The sequence below is a fragment of the Sphaeramia orbicularis genome, chromosome 18 (assembly GCF_902148855.1).
Source record: "Sphaeramia orbicularis chromosome 18, fSphaOr1.1, whole genome shotgun sequence".
In the NCBI taxonomy this organism is placed as follows: Eukaryota; Metazoa; Chordata; class Actinopteri; order Kurtiformes; family Apogonidae; genus Sphaeramia; species Sphaeramia orbicularis.
In genome coordinates, this window is record NC_043974.1 from 35,588,059 (window position 1) to 35,597,785 (window position 9,727).

The following is a 9,727-nucleotide window of genomic DNA, read 5'->3' on the forward strand; positions in this document are numbered from 1 at the left end:
TCTATTGTCTAAAAATAAGATTTTATATCTCACTGAGAAGTTCCTCTTTAGGTGATTATGTCGTCTTTTACGTGTGATGAGATATTTGGACTAGAAATAAGAAAAATACACTTGGTAAGGTTTGGATTTTTGCAGTGTACGACTGAATTTATATTTATTAGTGACTCAAATTTGGTTTCAGTACTTCTATTTTGAATTTTTTTTTTTTTTTAAACCTGTAAAATCAGCGTTATCCAGTGGAAGGACCTGAACTATTCGCTTAGTTAAATCCAAGCGACTGAACTGAATTACGGAATCATCAAGAAAATGCGACAAGTGACAGAAAATTTCACTTAATAAAGAAAACATTGCGAAAAGAAGCAGCCAGTAAAATCATGACAGCAGGGATGACGTCAATCTTTAATAGCAGATGGCCTCATGTCTTCATTTAACATTTTCATAAAAACTTCTCTTTTTGATCACCTTTTTTTTATGATTCCAAACAAACAAACAAACAAACAAACAAAACCTCTGCAATTCACCGAAATACAGTTTCTCCTCACAGCGGTTCAGATACATAAATATCAACAGTACTGTATGCATTAAGAAAAAAAAAAAAAAAAAAAAAAAAAAGGAAAAAACACACACACATGCCGTGAACATGCACAGAACACACGGGTACATACATTTTTCTAATTTTTTTTTTTTTTTTTACTGAAACCAGGGAAAGTGGGCGGGGCTTCAATCGTCGAAAACCAATGGATGGTTAATATTAACGTCCAGGAACCTCTGTACCGTACTGTCATTCTTTAAAGGATTTCACAGTGAATTATGTAGTTCAAACAGTATTCATACATCACATACAGTATGTTCCAATCAGTCAAATACAAACACGTACAGAAGCTCTAGAAAAATTAGCAAATGAATATACAATTCAAACTTACATTAATACTTACATAGAATTATATAATGGGCATCCTCTATGAACTTTTAAAAACATAATACCGATAAAAACACACACTCACACACCTTATAAATACTTGTTCTAATAAATTTTGGTGCCCCATTTGGCAAAAAAAAAAAAAAAAAAAGTCAATAAAAAGCAAAAAAAAAAAAAAAAATCAGTCGATATGATGTGCATATTATTATTCGTTACAAACACTGACTATATGATTCAACCAGTTCGATACGATTGTAGACGACTGGGACAGATTGTTTTTTTGCTAACACTTGACTTGAAGGTCTAGTTTATAATGCATTAAGCGCACATTCATAAGACGTTCTAATGCATTTAGAATGCATTATAAAAGTCATTACAACAGTTTATGATCATGTAAAACAACTTATACCAAGGTTAACCCTCCGGTATCCCGTCCAGAAAGGCCCTTACTAAGCACCAAGTGTGCCTTTTTGGCACACTTGTGGAATAATGTCAAAAAAAATTTCATACAGTTTGTTTTTAATTCTTTTACACTTTTTTCTATTTCATCAACTTGAGCCATAAATAAAAATACCAAATACTCAATAATTGTCACATTTTTAACCCTTTAAATGCCGTGTTTGTAATGTAGACAAACCATTTTTTTGGATGCAAAAAACACACAAAAAATGTTTTTTCAATATATTACATAAAAAGTGGATCACATCTTATGTGATTTTTTCATCCTGGCATATGTCAATGATTAACTCCAACATCGGTTAATTTGCATTATTATTTTTGGCGCTAGGTCAAATGTACAAAAATACTAGCATCTGTCACCAAGTGTGCCAAAAATGCACACCTATAAATCAAACTATTAAATATCATATATTGATTTATTTTTCTGCTCTAATTTGATTTTATTTTTGTAAATCAAGGTCAGCCCTAATCATACAGATCAAATGGAAGAAATGGTGCGTTTTAGGCACACTTGGGAGACAGATGCTAGTCTGGTAATTTTCTTTTGTTTACAAATTGTAAATTTTAGTAGATGGCCAGAATTTTAAAGATCATGCAAAAATGAACAACTTTGGAATTCTAACCTTATTTAAATTGTGAAAAATAATATGAAGTTTTTTAACACGAAGTGCAAAGTGTGCGTAAAAGGTGCACCCGGATATCGGAGGGTTAAGTCACACACATACTTTTTAAAAAAAAATAAATATGAAATCCCTAAAATAGATGGGTATAGGGACCAGTGACAAAACCTAACAAAAGTTCTCCACCTAAAAAAATAAATTCCTTCCCACTGCTTTGGTATGGATGTAGAAAACATACTGAAAGCTGAATTTATAAAACATTCTGCCTACACTTATAATACTTTATTAACCTTGGTATAAGTTGTTGTACATGATCATAAACTGTTGTAATGACTTTTCTAATACATTCTAAATGTATTAGAATGTCTTATGAATGTGCGCTTAATGCATTATAAACTAGACCTTCAAGTAAAGTGTTACCTTTTTTTTGGTTTTTTTTTTCAGCTTCTGATTGTCACATAACGATGACATGTGACTCGGCCTCATCAGAAAAGCACAAGAATCGCTTTTGTTTCCTGATGAAGGAGATTTTTTTTTTTGCCTTAAAAAAATGTCACAGGAATATGATCGCTCTGTGATATGTTGTTATTGCCGGAAAACACACACTTATAAAAAGATTGTTTTTCCTGTCCGATCATTACTATGTAAATCAGATTTTTTTTTTTTTTATTTCTTTTTATTTTTTTTTATACAAAAGCAGGTTGAATCACACCGACTTCCCTAAAAATAGACAAAAGAGATAAATTGAGTATCTGGTCTGACACCAAAAAAAAAAAAAAGAGACATGCAGCAAAAATGTCATACTTCATAAGAAATCAGATTGAGGACTACAAAGCAGTCGGAAACAGAGAATTTCACTAGCCTAGATAGCTCTCCAGTGTAAAAAAAAAAAAAACGCCTTTGGTCTTTTTGTTTCTTTATACTGAGCTGCTGTCCTGCCGATACATGACAAAATAAAACAAACAAAAAAAAACGCAGATTCCTAATTATAGCAGGGTTCGGGGATCGTGAATTTTCCCCTCGGGTGTGTTTATCTGTTTTCGCTCAGTTCAACCAAAGCACATCGGACGAAAAACCACAAATTTCATTGGGTAAAAACGCACGCATACGAGCGGATAAAGAAAAAAAACAAAAAAAAACAAAAAAAACCTACCGACTCGGTTTGGACGGCTTCGGTTTTTAGCAGGACGGCGACTTGAAAACAAAGTGGGGGGACGAATAAACAAAGTATGAAAGGCTTCGAATAGATCCTCGCACACTTGAACACAACATGAACCAATCAAACAGAACCATTCCAAACATCGTCTCGATTACAAAAATACCTTTTTGTATTTCTTTAAAATATCTAAAAATGTACAGCATTGTTTTGTTTTGTTTTTTTTCGCCATTTTTTTTTGCAAAGTCATGCTTCAACATGTATTTCATAATCATAATAACATTAATATGAATGATATACAGAATAGTAATAATTATAGTCATATAATAACATTATCCAGCAGGGCTTTAGCCACGGCGGCTGCATAAGAGCGTGTGAATTCCTTTACACTTGCATAAACACAATGCAAACTAAACAACCCCGTCTCACACAAATAATGCTCAGATTTCAATCAAATAAAACCTTATGTTAGTCATTACACCTGCACAATATGAGGGAAATCTAACAGATAAAAAAAAAAAAAAAATCATCTAAATAATCTAACTACATCTATATTTGTTTATGCTTTTAACCCTTTATCGGGCAAGTGACTGTTTTGGTTATTTCCCGCACAAATAACAAAACAGTGGTGACAATAGTTCCAGTGAGGACAGTGAGTGGACCTGCTTTGTTTAATTTTTTTGTCACTTATGGGTAAAGAACCAAACATGGCAACTTTATTAACCTTGATTTTCTACATATTACATTAAAATTTTTTTTTAGTGTTATCATGTCCTCCAATAACACTTTAAGATTGAAAATTTTTAAGTGTTGTTTCTGTTGGTCTAATGTTCTAAAAGTGATGTTCTAATGTTCTAAAATACATGTTCCTTTCACCTTACATGTGTTTTTCTTGTATTTTTTTTTTAAAAATATATATACTTTTGGATTTTTTTCTTTGCCATTTTGGCAAGGAACCAAATATAGTAACTTCATTTATCTTGATTTTCTACATGACAAGGTTGAAATTTGAATTTGTTATATTTCTATGAGTGCTTTATAAAGGGTTAATAACCCTGCCCCGCGAAAGAGAGGCAAGGGGTATTGTTTTTGAGTTTTTTTTGTTTGTTTGTGTGTCAACACTCTAGCAGCAAAACTATTGGTTGAATTCATACCAAATTTGGTTTATAGATTACCATTGACCCAGAATAGATCTCATTACATTTGGGAACAGTAGGTCAAAGTTCAAAATTTTTTTAGGAATTTTTTAATATCTTATTTTTCCCCATTTACTTATAATGGGTGAAATTCACTTGTCTGTAGCTACAAAACTGTTGGTTGAATTCATACCAAATTGGGTTTATAGATTACCAGTGACCGAGAATAGATGTGATTACATTTTGGGATAAGTAGGTGAGAATTCAAATTTTTTACGAATTTTTTAAAATCTTTTTTCACCATTTACTTATAATAGGTGAAATTTCACATGTCTGTAGCAGCAAAACTATTGGTTGAATTCAAACCAAATTGGGTTTATAGATTACCAGTGATGCCAAATAGATGTGGTTACATTTTGGGAAAAGTAGATCAAAGTTCAAATTTTTTAGGAATTTTTACCTCCGCCAAGGAGGTTATGTTTTTGCCAGGGTTTGTTTGTTTGTCTGTCCGTTAGTGTGCAACATACTCAAAAAGTTATGGACAGATTTGGATGAAATTTCAGGGTTTGTTGGAAATGGGATAAGGAAGAAATGATTAAATTTTGGTGGTGATCAGGGGTGGGGGGGGGACCACTGATCAGCCTTGGCGAGGTCTGCGCTCTCCGAGTGCTTCTAGTTAATATCTTTTTTTTCTCCTATTTACTTATAATGGGTGAAATTTCAACACGTCTGTAGCTACAAAACTACTGGTTGAATTCACACCATATTGGGTTTATAGATTACCAGTGACCCAAAATAGATGTCACTACATTTTAGGAAAAGTTAGGCAAATTTAAATTCTTTAGGAATTTTTTAAAAAAACTTTTTTTCCCCCCATTTACTCATAAAGGGCGGCATTTAAAATGTCTGTAGCAGCAAAACTATTGGCTGAATTTAGACTAAATTGGGTTTGTAGATTACCAGTGACCCAGAATAGATCTCATTACATTTTGGGAAAAATAGGTCAAAGTTCAAATTTTTTAGGAATTATTTAAATATCTTTTTTCCCCATTTACTTATAATAGGTGAAATTTCACATGTCTGTAGCAGCAAAACTATTGGTTGAATTCCTACCAAATTTGGTTAATAGATTGCCAGTGACCCAGAATAGATGTCACTACATTTTGGGTAAAGTTAGTCAAATTTCAATTTTTATGAATTTTTAAAAAAAAAATTTTATTCCCCCATTTACTTATAATGGGTGAAATTTCACATGTCTGTAGCAGCAAAACTATTGTTTGAATTCAGACCAAATTTGGTTTATAGATTGCCAGTGACCCAAAATAGTTAGTTATCTAATAATAGTTAGACTTAATTACAGATCTAACAGAGATGCCACCATGTGGTAAGCCAGATTTCCATTCCAATCTTGTAGTGTCCGTACACCATATTCCAAATATATGAGTCTAATTTTATTGTTTCTGTCAATATATTTTTATATTTTTTCAGCACGCATGCTTTGGACATGACATCTATGCAATAAACAATGCATGTTTATCCTAAGTCCTGTAACATTTGTAATCTTTGTAGGCATTAAATATGGAGGCTATTAGGCTGGAGTGTCCATAAACCCAATAATTTCTGATTTGACAGGGTACAAGCCTGCCAAATTTTTAGTAGACACCATAATACAAAAATATTTAGGACTTTAAAGTGAAATATCAGACAAATAAAACAGCCTGTCTGATTTTCTGATAGAGCATTATTATTTTTCATCTATATGTGCACCCTGTCTGGTACCCTGGATTGTGATCAGGCCGACTAAGGTTGGAATTTGGAGTGCCTTATAAAAGGTTAAGGAGGATAAACCTGGTATTTGTTTTGAAATCCATCGTCTACTTCAAGCACCTTGCACAAAAGCAGTGTATCGCACATGTCACAGCATCAAAAATCAAACATAATGCGAGCACCGTTACAGTTCTAATCAAATCTAAACGATTATGCAGACCAGATGTGAGACGGGGTTGAGTTCAGGTGTGGGCGCCGTTATCATTCACCTTTGTCCTAGTGTCAGAGGGGGCGTGGCCAAAGCCCTGCTGGTAAATCTGAAGTATGTAACAGTATAAAAAGAGGGATTTTTTTTTTTTTTTTTTTTTTGGAGGGGGGGGGGGGGGGGGGGGGGGGGGGCTCGATGTGTGATGGAGGCTGGGGTCTAGTATGTCCTGAGGCCCATGAGGCTGCTGCTGCCTGAGAGACAGAAAGAGAGAGAGAGAGAGAGAGAGAGAGAGAGGAAAAAAAAAAGAAAAGAGGTGAGGTGAGGTTTCCATGGTCACCGCACACAAACCCTGATCACTAATGAAAACACAAGGGATCATGGGAACTGTTGCACGACACAAACACAAGCACACAGCCGGAAAATCGCACACACATACGTTCTGTGGAGTCCACATCGCACGAAATAACAAACAACAGTCTGGTTTTCTTTTCTTTTTCTCTAATTTTTTTTTCGATGCGGAGACCACACACACACACACACACACACACACACACACACACACACACACAGCTGAAATCCAACTACAGCACAAGTGCCAAACATGTGGCCCGGGGGCCAAATCCGGCCCGCTAAAGGGTCCAATCTGGTCCCACAGGATGAATTTGTGAAATACAAAAATTACACTGAAGATATTTACTATCAAGGATGTCAAAATCATTTTTTTCAGATTCTACATACAGACCAATTAGATCTCAAGTGGGTCAGAACCAGTAAAATACTGTCATATTAAACCTAGAAACTAGAAGCACTCGGAGAGCGCAGACCTCCGCCAAGGCTGATCAGTGGCCCCCCCCGTGGGCCCCCCCACCCCCCCCCAAAATTTATCATTTCTTCCTCTCCCATTTCCAACAAACCCTGAAAATTTCATCCAAATCTGTCCATAACTTTTTGAGTTATGTTGCACACTAACGGACAGACAAACAAACAAACCCTGGCAAAAACATAACCTCCTTGGCGGAGGTAATAATGAAAACAGCCAATTTTATCTTTGTTTTAGTGTAAAAAAAAAAAAAGTAAAATTACATGAAAATGTTTATATTAACAAACTGTTATTTTACAAAAAAATGTGAAAACCTAAAATGTCTTCAGATAAGTAAATACAATTTTTACCAATATTCTGCCTGTTACTAAATGTTTTGTGCATTGTAATTGTAATGTAAGTTGTAATGCACATGTGTAAATGATAAACTGATAATCTGAGGCAGAATATTGTTAAAAGATCTTAAGATGTTTACAGTTGTTCATGTTATTCAGATTTTTGTAGATGCTAAAAAAAAAATGGTGAATTAAGCAAAAAAAAAAAAAAAAAAAATCCTGAATTAAGCAAAAAAAAAAAAAAAAAATCTAGAATTAAGCAAAAAAAAAGTTGAATTCAGCAAAAAAAAATGTTGAATTAAGCAACATAAAAAAATCTTGAATTAAGCAAAAGTAAATCTGGTATTAAGCAAAAAAATCTTGAATTAAGAAAAAAAAAACAATTTTGAATAAGCCAAAAAAAATGTTGAATTAAGCAAAAAAAATGTTGAATTAAGCAAAACATCTGAATTAAGCGAAAAAAATCTTGACTTAATAAAAAAATCTTGAAATTAGCAACAATAAAAATTTTGAATTAAGCCACAAAAATCTTGAATTAAGAAAAAAAAAATCTAGAATTAAGCAAAAAAAGTGAATTCAGCCAAAAAAAATGTTGAATTAAGCAACATAAAAAAAATCTTTAATTAAGCAAAAAAACAAAAACAATTTGAATTAAGCCGAAAAAAAAAAAAGTTGAATTAAGCAAAAAAGTTGAATTAGCAAAAAAAATGTTGAATTAAGCAAAACATCTTGAATTAAGCGAAAAAATCTTGACTTAATAAAAAAAATCTTGAAATAAGCAAAATAAAAAATTTTGAATTAAGCCAAAAAAATCTTGAATTAAGAAAAAAAAATCTTGAATTAAGCAAAAAAAAAAAAAAATCTTGAATTAGGCAAAAAAAAATCTGAATTAAGCCAAAAAAAATCTTGTATTAAGCAAAAAAAAATCTTGAATTAAGAAAAAAAAAATAATAGAATTAAGCCAAAAAAAAACTTGAATAAACAAAAACAAAAACAAACAAAAAAAATCTTGATTAAGCCAAAACAAAAAAAATCTTGAATTAAGCAAATAAATAAATACATAAATTGAATTAAGCAAAAAAAAAAATCTAATAATTATGTATCATTAAAATGGACTTGTTTTTCTTTAGATGTTTCCAGCTGTTCATGTATTCAGATTTTTGTAGACAGTAACATTACCATAATTTAATTCTACTTTTTTCCACAGTTATTATTTACTGGTCCGGCCCACTTCAGATTAAATTGGGCTGAATGTGGCCCCCAAAACAAAATGAGTTTGACACCCCTGAACTCCAGCGATCGGGGGTTTGTTTTCACCACATTTTCTGTTCTGCAAAAAGTGGAAACCGTACACAGATGAAAGCTGACATGCTGTCAATATGGTTTGTTACGTTCATGTTCATTCAGCAGATGTCTTTGGCACAAAAAAAAAAAAAAATTAAAAAACACCGGCTTTTCACAGCTTTTTCCACAAATCTACACGTAGAAATCAGACAGTGTGCCAGAAGGGAAAGGCAACACAGCGAGGTGTGGAGGTGTGATTTACACCTTTTGTCTTGTCCTGCTGAGACGTACGGTTGTCAAGTGGGCGGGAACTCACCGACGTAACGCTGCTTCCGGGAGCTGGGAGTCGGGGTCGCTCGTCCTGGTGTCTAATTGGACACGAGAGGCAATCGCAACGCCCGTCACAGCCGGCCGCGGCCACCATCACACATCAGGAACCTGAGGACCGCGCACAGGAAGTGGATTTAATATAAAGACGATCTGCAGGATCATCCTGACCCCAGGGCAGACTGAAATAATAAAACGTCCAGGAATTGGGTCCGGTCCAGGTCACTGTGTTCAGCCAGAAGTCGCAGGACTGTACAGAAGTATGAAAAAGCATCATCACAGTAAATACAGCTGATTTCATGAGTTCTTCTGTCACTTAGGCCCATAAACCATCACTGTTTGAATGAGCAGTTCATTATACACTTATCTATAATATCTTATCCTCCTCCTCAACTTATCTTATAATGTCTTACCTTAAATTATAAACTTATCTTATATCTTATCTTATAAACTTATCTTATCTGACAAAATCTTACCTACTTATATAAACTTATTCTTATATCTTATCTTATCCTTGTAAACTTATCTTATCTGACAAAATCTTACCTTAAATTCATAACTTATCTTATATCTTATCCTTGTAAACTTATCTTATCTGACAAAATCATACCGTTAAATTTATAAACTTATCTTATCCTTATAAACTTATCTCATCTTATAATATCTTACCTTAATTGTAAAACTTATCTTATAATC

General features: G+C 33.2%; 1 long non-coding RNA gene across 1 annotated transcript; it reads right to left on the reverse strand.

Moving 5' to 3' along the window:
- Positions 1-370: 370 nt before the first annotated feature.
- LOC115438599 (uncharacterized) lies at positions 371-3,732 on the reverse strand. Its single transcript, XR_003938113.1, has 2 exons — positions 2,419-3,732; positions 371-1,202 (listed from the first exon to the last, which is right to left on the reverse strand). It is a non-coding gene; the product is annotated as an uncharacterized LOC115438599 (long non-coding RNA).
- Positions 3,733-9,727: the final 5,995 nt, after the last annotated feature.